Source organism: Mastomys coucha, chromosome X, assembly GCF_008632895.1.
Source record: "Mastomys coucha isolate ucsf_1 chromosome X, UCSF_Mcou_1, whole genome shotgun sequence".
Taxonomy (NCBI): Eukaryota; Metazoa; Chordata; class Mammalia; order Rodentia; family Muridae; genus Mastomys; species Mastomys coucha.
Window position 1 is genome coordinate 51,483,080 of NC_045030.1, and position 9,589 is coordinate 51,492,668.

A 9,589-nucleotide genomic window follows, 5' to 3' on the forward strand; every position below is an offset into this window, starting at 1 on the left:
CTCTGAATGTAAATTTTAAAAACAATATTTTAGGGCTAGGTACTCACACATGCCAGTAATCCCAGAAGTCAGGTGGACACAATGAAGAGGAACAGAAGTTTGAGGCCGTCTTCATAGCGGCTAGATTCATTAGAGGCCAGCTCAGGTTAGGTAAATCCCTGTCTCAAAAAAACACAAAAACACACAAAACTCAGTAAAATAACATCTTTTTTTCTCCTCATCTGTTCCTCCATGACCATATTCCATGGCAAAAGTCAGGAAATAAACACTGGCACAATACTCTTAACTGTGGCACAAACTTTACTCAACGCTCACCAGTTTTGTTGGATGTCTTTTCAGATTCAAACTTTTGAGGTGGTTGGTGTTTAATGGTTTCAGTTGCATTTATATATTATATTTTATACCTGTGTATAATGTATTTTGATTATATGTAGCTACTGCTCCGCTCTCTTCTCCTCCTTCGACTCTTACTAATCCCCTTCCTCTTCCCAGTTAGCTCTCCTACTTGCATGACTGTGGTGTGTGTGTGTGTGTGTGTGTGTGTGTGTGTGTGTATAGCAATGAATTTTACTAGAGTTGGTAAAATAAACATGAGCTGAACATTTGTTTCCAGGAGTATATGCACCTTACTAGTAGCTGAACCACTCAATAAACTGTCTTTCCATCACCCATCAACCATTAACTGTCTAAAAGTCCTTAAGGAGAGGTAAGGCCCCATGAGTCACTTCCCTCTGTACGATAGGGTATTGGTAGATCCAATTTTCTGTAGATTTTGTGAAGATACATAGTCGCTGTGAGATCAAGCAGCTACAACCTGTCTGGCAGCATGACATGCTGCTCTCTGTGTTTCTCACATTCTTTCTATCTCTTTTTTCCAAGATATTCCCTAAGCCTCAGAGGGGGTAATGTAGATGTCCTACACATGGCTGGATACTCACCTGTCAGTTTGTCTCAGTATTTTGGCCAGTTATGAGTCTCTGTAGTCAGTATTGGTTAGTGAAAAAGGAGATTTATTTGTAAACAGCTTACAGCAGCACTATTCTGTGGATATAAACATCAGTTCGAAGTCAATTGGATGGTTACAACATATCTACTTAGAGAAACAACAATAATAGCTTCCTCACTATGGCCTATGACCTCACCAGTCTTCAGCTTCTCACCAGCTTTACTGTATCAGTTAATTACCCCTATAAAAGAATTACTACCATTGCAACAGTGGCCTGTCAGTGTTGTTGCAATTTGCCTGGTCAGTCAATTTTGTTGCACACAGGTCTACAGCAGAGTAATATTGTTGATGACATTTCTTTCCCAGAAGCCTACGTAGTGCCTTCTGGTCAGCACATGGGAAGTTTCTAGTCAATTCCAGCTTGATTTCTGCATGTCCTGAGACCAAAATATGTGGCATCTTCAGCAAAAGTAAAAGCTCACTAGTTTTACTTTTACTTTGTTACAGGTAGTTCTAGAAATTTACCCCATGTAAACTTTAGTAGCTATCATCAACATAGTAGAGGAACAGAACTGCTGGTTGGACATTTTTGTAACAATGTACCATATTTGATTTTCAGGGAAAAATCCAAATACAAACATCATAGTATATTTTTCATTTAAAAAACCTTTTGTGGCAGTTTTTTTAGTGTGTGTATGTGTGTGTGTGTGTGTGTATTTGTGTGTGAAAATGTTCTAGATTCTAAAAACCATGAGTAAAAACTCCTATTAGAAGTGCCTTTAATTAAGAGCCTTTCTCTATGTCCTTTCAACTCTTGTTCCTCATCACACAACAACAAGCTAAACTTTATTTCTCACTTAAACATGACAAATGGTAGAAATATCAAAGGGATTTGGGCAAAGAATGTGCTGTAGACTATCGCTACTCATTGTGCTGTCAGGAATGTCAGTGTAAAATGCAGAATCTCAATAATGTGTAATCATCTTGGTGATCCATATATATGCTAAAGCTTAAGATGTTTTTATTCTTGAGACATGTTACAATGACAATTAGAATGAAAAATGTCAGTAAAGTGAAATGGAAACTTCTAGTTCTTTGGAAAGTCAGTTGTGTTGGATGGTGTTTTGCCAAGGCAGATACACGAAGGAGTGTTTTCCTGAAGTGGACACAGCAAAATGATGTTTTGCTAAACCAAACACATGAAAGGACACGTGATGTTAAGAAGGACCCAAAAGATGGTGGATGGTGCTGAATGGTATTACCATTGTTTATTGGTCATCATTTGTTGGAACTCCATAGAGAGAAACACACCAAAAAGCTTCAAGTGGTGTGTTGGTGGCTTCTTTCTACTTTCTCAGACTTGGGCTAATTGGCAGAGTAATGTCAGCTGATACAGACTCATGTGGAGTTTTACTAAGACAGACTCATTTCCAGAGGCAAAGCACATGGAGAACACATGATGTGTGGAGGGAATATAAATAGGACTCAATGGAGAGTGTGACAGGGGCTTGCTGGCTTGCATAGCTAGCTTTGCAATGCCTCTTGGTCTCCCAGCTTCACTGATATTCTCTTCATTGAGAGGCATGACAGAGAACTTTCCTGGTGTCCTGGTGGTCCTGGTTCCTCCTGCTGACTCATGACGATTTGGCTGAGGCCTAGATGTCTCTGCTGTGTCATGCCACTGCTGCTAAATCATGTTTGCTATTTCAACACTACCAAACTGGATTGCTGGTATATTCATGAAGTGTTCTCAGATGGATAGAGTTGCCACTATGAACTGAACTGCTGGATGCAGATGAGATTTGCTCCAAAAAAACAACTCCTAAATAGGTGTACTTCCCTCATATCCTAATAACCTTTCTTTTCCACTACTCCTGGTGATGGGTGGGCTAGAAGAAATGTTAAAGTGTTTAAGAATCATTATTAAAAATTGGGTTGAGAAAAAATTTAAGCCAACAGACAGTCCTGTAATCCCAGCTACATATGAGACTAAGAAAGATCACAGTTCAAGGCCATCAAGGCTACACAAGGGCAATTGCTTAGGGAACTTAGTGACACTGTCTCAAAATGAAAATGAATAAATGAATGAAGAAACAAACAAATAAATAAATAAGGGCCAGAAATGTAGTACAGTGTTTGAGCTCTTGTCTAGGATGTGTGAGGTCTAGTTTCATTCCCTATATTCATAAACAGTAAGAACAAATATGTTTTAAACATGTGGCTTTTTGTAATATTAAAAAGAATATTCTAAACCAATTATAGCATGAGATTAGGCAGCAGCTTACAAAAGAAACTTTTTAGGAAACAAAAAGTAAGTGGGAAAGTAGTAACTAATTTGGCTCAGTGAAGAAGCTCATAACTTAAAATGTGCACTGAGAATTTTTGTTAAAAGATACTCAATAAGCTTAGAAGTTGGATCCATCATTTTTGGAAGAGGATAGGGGGCAAAAACAAATGAGAAATGAATTGGAAATGTATGTATGAATATTCAAAGTTTACTCTGATGCATACAGATGCAACTTGTAATCACAGAAAATCATTAGCCAAGACCTACTTCATAAGGCAGAAGCTGCATCTTACTCTTTGGCTGAAAACACTGGAATTTCTTCAGAATCAGGAAAAGCAAATGAGATTATTTTTAAAAAAACATGTATTACAAAGCCAAATATTAGTTGACAAATCTGTGAATACTAATGTATAACCTTAACTCTACATTCTGAGCAAAAAGCCTTACAACCAAATTATTGCCATTCAATAAGAAGTTGGGATTGAGTTTCCTAGGTAAACATAGATTCAAAGAAAAGATTCCCACACAACAACATCTGGGGTCTCCAGTGGACCACTTGAATATGTCATGGTGAATACCCTCTGGACTTCACACTCTGCTTATACACAGAAAGCATGAACTAAGGATTTTGCTCATCGAACAGGTAACTGTAATCACTGGATTACTGAGGAAAGCTCTTGAATACGAGAAAAATGAAAGAGTACAAGAAACTTTACAAAAACTCCTAGGAATGGGGGAAAATATTACAATAGTATCAGACCTATAAAACAAAGACAAAACATTATAAAAAATAAGAAAAACTAAAAACCTATGTTTCATTGAGTGTGAAACTTAAGAGAAATAAACAGTTAATTGTATACAAAACTAGGCTAATAGTTATAACTTGGTGAATAGCAGCTCAGTAGAATGTAAAAAAATTAAAGCAAAAATATCCAAAGTAGAATAGTAATAATGAGAATTTTAAAACCAGAGAATATTAATTATATACTGTCAATAGAAGAGGTAAAAATATCTGAATCATTGTTAGTTTAAGCACTCTGGAAATAAATCTGGCAGCTTCTCAGAAAACTGCAAATAGTTCTACCTGAAGACCCAACTATACCGCTCCTGAGCATATACCTAAAAGATGCTCCACCATCCCACAAGGACACATGCTCTAGTATGTTCCTAGTAGGTTTATTGGTGATAGTCAGAAACTGAAAACATCCCAGATGTCCCTCAACTGAAGAATGGATACAGAAAATGTGGTTCATTTATACAATGGAATACTATTCAGCTATTAAAAATGAGGTCATCATGAATTTTATAGGCAAATAGATGTAAATAGAAAATATCATCCTGAGTGAGGTAACCCAGACCCAAAGGGACATGCATGGTATGTACTTACTGATAAGTGGATATTAGCCATAAAGTACAGAATGCTCATGTTATACCCTATAGACTCAAGGAAGTTAAACAAGAAGGAAGGTCCAAGCAAGGATACTTAAATCACACCTAGCAAGGGGAACAAAAGAGTCATAGGAGGCAGAGGGTGGGAGAGAATTGGGCTTGAGAGTAGAGAGATAGGGGAATGGGCAGGCAGGACCAGGTATGGGAAGAGACAGGAAAGAGACCCAGAGGAATCGGAGAATAAATGAAAATCTGCAGCTGCCTGGGGTGGGCGGGGGGAATCTCTAGGATGTCCCAGAGACCTGGGATGGGGGAGGCTCCAAGGAGTCAATACAGGTGACCTTATCTGAGATGCCTAACAGTGAGGACATGGAACCTGAAGAGGCTACCTCCTATAGTCAGCTATGACCCTCAGTGGAGGGATAAAGACACCAGCCCACCTACAAAACTTTCAACCCAAAATTTGTCCTGTCTAAAAGAAATGTAGGCACAAAGATGGACCAGAGACTGAAAGAATGGCCAAACAATACCTGGCCAAACTTGAAACACATCCCATAGGCAAGCACCAATCCCTGACACTATTAATGATACTCTGTTATGCTTGCAGACAGAAGCCTAGCATACCTGTCCTCTGAAAGGCTCTACTCAGCAGCTGACTGAAACAGATACAGAGTCCCACAGTCAAACATTGGACAGAGGTCAGGGACTCTTATGGAAGAGTTAGAGGAAAGACTGAAGGTCATGAAGGGGATGGGGTTCCCGTAAGAAGATGAAAAGAAACAATTAACCTGGACCCAGGGGAACTCTCAAAGACTGAGCCACAAACCAAAGAACATGCAAAGGCTGGACTGAGGCTCAAGTGCATATGTAGCAGACATACATCTCAGTTTCCATCTGGGTACCCCAACTCTCCTTAAAGCTGTAGCCTGACTGTGGTACCCATACCCCAACAGGGGTGTCTTGTCTGGTCTCAGTGGGAGAGGATGAGCCTAACTGGGAGAGACTTGATACACCAGGGTAGGGGAAAACACAGGGGGTGGGGAGCACCATCTCAGAGGAAAAGGGGAGGGGGAGAGGGAAGAGACTCTATGATGGGGGATGAGAAGGGGGCCAGCATTTGGGATGTTAATTAATTAATTACTTTAAAAAATAGTATTAAAAGTAAAGAAAATTGTCAATAAACAGTATAAAATAACGTCTTGGACCTTTAGGGCATGAATCTACGTATTAAACAGGACCAGACTGTCTAGTATAATGACTATAAAAAGGGCCCAATTCCAGAGTTAAAGCAGTGAAACCTCATACCATTACAGAATAAAACAAGATATTCTAAAAGTTTCCATAAGGAAAGAGAAAGGGGTATTACATCCAAAGATATCAGAACCAAAATTCTATGGAAAAGTTTTCATTAAATGCTCTTATTTTGAAAATTTTCAACCTATGTAATAAGAAAAAGACTAGTGAAAGGAATACTTACATATCATCCACTTAGATTTTGTAGTTATTATCATTCCACTGCATTTGTGCAAGTTCAAATAAGGTTGTAAGTGTGCTGATGGGTAAGGAAAAGAGTAAAGAGAAAGGAACTCCCAAAGTGGCACCTGTAGAGCAGACTAAGGAAGTCATGAAGTTGCACAACTGTTTAGAGACAGGAGAGTAGCTTCTCTTGCCAGGCATCTTCTCTAGAGTGACAACATCTTTAAACCTAACACACTGCCAAGATGCCTCCAAAATACAGGACAATATGAAAGTCCAAATATTTCCAAATGCTTCATTTTGGGAGCAAAGTAGGCTCCAAGCAGATTGGCATGTACTTCCAAGGAGAGGCTATGGTGCTGATGAGCAAGAACACCATCATAGGCCAAGCCATGAGCAGACATCTGGAAAACAACCCAGCTCTGAAGAAAGTGTTGTTTCATATCCAAGGAGAATGCAAAGTTTGTGTTCACTAAAGACTTTACTGAGGTCAGAGACATGCTGGCAATTAGGTGCCAAATGGCACCCATCCATGTGCCATAACCCCATGTGTAGTTGCTGTGTCAGTCCAGAACACTGGTCTTGGGCCCAAGAAGACTCCTTACTTCAAGGCCTTAGGCATCAGCATCGCCACTGAAATCTCCAGGGGTACCATTGACATTCTGAGTGATGTGCAGCTGATTAAGACAGAAAACAAAGTGGAAGCTGGTGAAGTCACACTGCTGAACATGCTGCTTTGGACTGATCATCCAGCGGGTGTTTTACAATGGCAGCATCTACAGCTCCAAAAGTGTATGACATCACAAGAGAAACTCTGCAGTCTTGCTTCCTGAAGGATGTCATCATTGTTGACAGTGTGTCTACAGACTGGTTACCCAACTGTCGCCTCTATTATCAATGGATATAAGCAGGTCCTGCCTTAGCCTATGGAAACTGAGTACATCTGCCCACTTACTGGAAAAGGCCAAGGCCTTCAGGGATAACCCATCTGTATCCATAGTTACTGCTTCTGTGGCTGCTGCCACCACTGCTGTTCCTGCTGCTGCAGCCCCAGCCAAGGAATCAAAAGAGGATATGGGATTTAGCCTCTGACTAATCCCCTTAAAGCAACCAACTAGGCAAGCTTAATTTGAGAAACATGGAAATAAAGACTCCTTGGCATAAGAAAGAAGCAAGCAAAGGAAAAGTAGAAAAGAAGGGAATAAAAGGTAAAAAGGAGGGAAGGGAGGAAGAAAGGGAGAGAGAGAGAAAGGGAGGGAATGAGGAAGAGAGGGAAGGGGGACAGAGGAGGAAGGAAAGGAACAAAGAAATAAAGAAAGAAATACAGGACTATATAAGAGAGGAAACAGTTGAAAACATTGAAAGTGGTCTCTTCCAAAACTAGGATTTAGAAGTCCATAATGCATTTTCTTATGGTTACCTTGGCTTTTCAAAGTATGCAAATATTTTACTTTGATTAAAGAAAAATGACCCAGGACTTCTAGTATATTTTCTTCTATTCCTTCTACTAACTACAAAGAAAATCCCTGGAAAGTGCATGTAAAGCATAATCGGCAGGCTTTTGAAGGAGGAGAAAAGGAAGACTGACTAGGGATTTTGTAGCTGAAGAACAACACAGTGGTAAACTTCTTGAGATTTCTCTTTGTATCATATATTCCAGCCTCAAAGAATAACTGGCAATGCAGAAATACCATGTGGGCTTAAGCAATATGGAACCACCAACTAAGGCCTCATTAACCAAAGGGCAGAGAAAACCTTAATAGGCAGAAAAATTTAGGACAACTACTACTCTTTTCAAGCCCAAAACCCCATATAATGCTATTGTTTTCCTTTGCCCGTGCCAACAAAGGCTAAGTAGGAAACATCAACTTCTACATTTCTAAAGCTATAAACAACAGTCCTCAAATATCCATTAGAGTATCAGAGAAGTACTTGAACAAAGTTTGTATCTCACCCTTGCCAAGAAGGCAATGAACCTTACTCATTAGAAGTCATCATCAGAAGAGACTCTGACATAGCAGTGTTAAGATGCCTCTCTCCCCTTCCCACTGGGGTTGTCAAAGAGAAGTCAATCTGTGAGCAATAATAAAACATTCCTCTTTTTCCCACCCTCAGAGTTATCAATAGAGGCCTAGGATGGAGCTAAAAATTCTATCCTTGTACAATAATGAAGGTCTTCCCATTCGGTATCAACATAGGACAAGGGGAGAATATAGATTTTTTTATCTCAACCTAATATTCTGCTTTCATTGACATAATGTTGTTTACAATGTCAGATAAACATAAGATATAAATCAAATTCAAAGTTTCATAACATATTAGAAAATTTGTCCAAATCTTATTCATGCCATGAAACAGGAAGATATCAAACTGAGTGATTAGAGACAGGCAATAGATGACGATGTTGACATATTACAGAGTTTAGAAATATGAGAGAGATTATTAGCAATGTGTTAACTTTCTATCACTGTAATAACATACTTGAAACAATTTGAAAAGAGAAAAGGATCAGTTTGAATTATGGGTTCAAACTTTCAGTTCATGATAGGCTGGCTTTGTTCTGTTAGTCCTACACAGAGGCATAATGAAATAGTTATGGGCATGGTAACAGAAAAGGACATTCTTGCGAAAATACAAAACAGAGGGGAGTAGTCAATATATACTCCCCAAAGGTATATGCTTAAGCAAAAGTTCATCAAACTAAGAAACCATCAGCAATCCATCACTGAATTAATCCATGAAGAAATTAGATCCCCTGTGATCTAATAATTTGCCCAAAGCCTCGTTCACTTGTGGCATTATGGACCACAGCTTCAATACATGGGCCTTTGAAGACTCTTCAGATCTACATTATAATAACAGTCATCTCAATCAAGGTTCAGCAGATACTTGAGAACAATTTGAGGAGAAACATGGACCTGAAAAAATAATAGAAATTATCAGGAAAGAAATATGACATATTGTAACAGTAACTTTTATTTCCTCTGAACTCCCATGAACTAAAACTGCACTGACTACAGGAAACTGAATGGAACTCCACTCAACTGAACTGTTCTACAGTCTGCTGAACTCAACCGACTCAGTCTCTCACTGTTAGATCTCTCACTTCTCTTAAATACCTTCCTTTCCTGTGTTGTTCTCATGAGAGTTAGGTGTTTATTATCTCTGACTCATCCTGTCAAATCTTTCTGTGACTTGTTACTTTGTCTGTCACTCAATTAGAAGTCACTTCCAAACATGGCTACTTTCTTCTTTAAACTAACCTTACTTTTAATGTTTGGGATTAAAGGTGTGTACTAAGGGTATATCTGTATTCCAGCCGGATCATACCATAATCCAGATTGTCTCTGCATTCTGGCCAGATCACATAGACCTAAAAGGCCTTTAGGTATGATCCCTTGCCAGAGCAGCCATGTTGCTAGATTAAAATTCCACTAAAACTTATAAAGAAAATGAGATAGAAATTTTAGAACTAAAATTCTAGTTATTAA

The 9,589-nt window shown here is 39.0% G+C and overlaps 1 pseudogene; it reads left to right on the top strand.

Annotated features, from left to right (window-relative positions):
* The first annotated feature begins 6,388 nt into the window (after nt 1-6,388).
* LOC116091375 lies at nt 6,389-7,190 on the top strand (annotated as a pseudogene).
* Nucleotides 7,191-9,589: the final 2,399 nt, after the last annotated feature.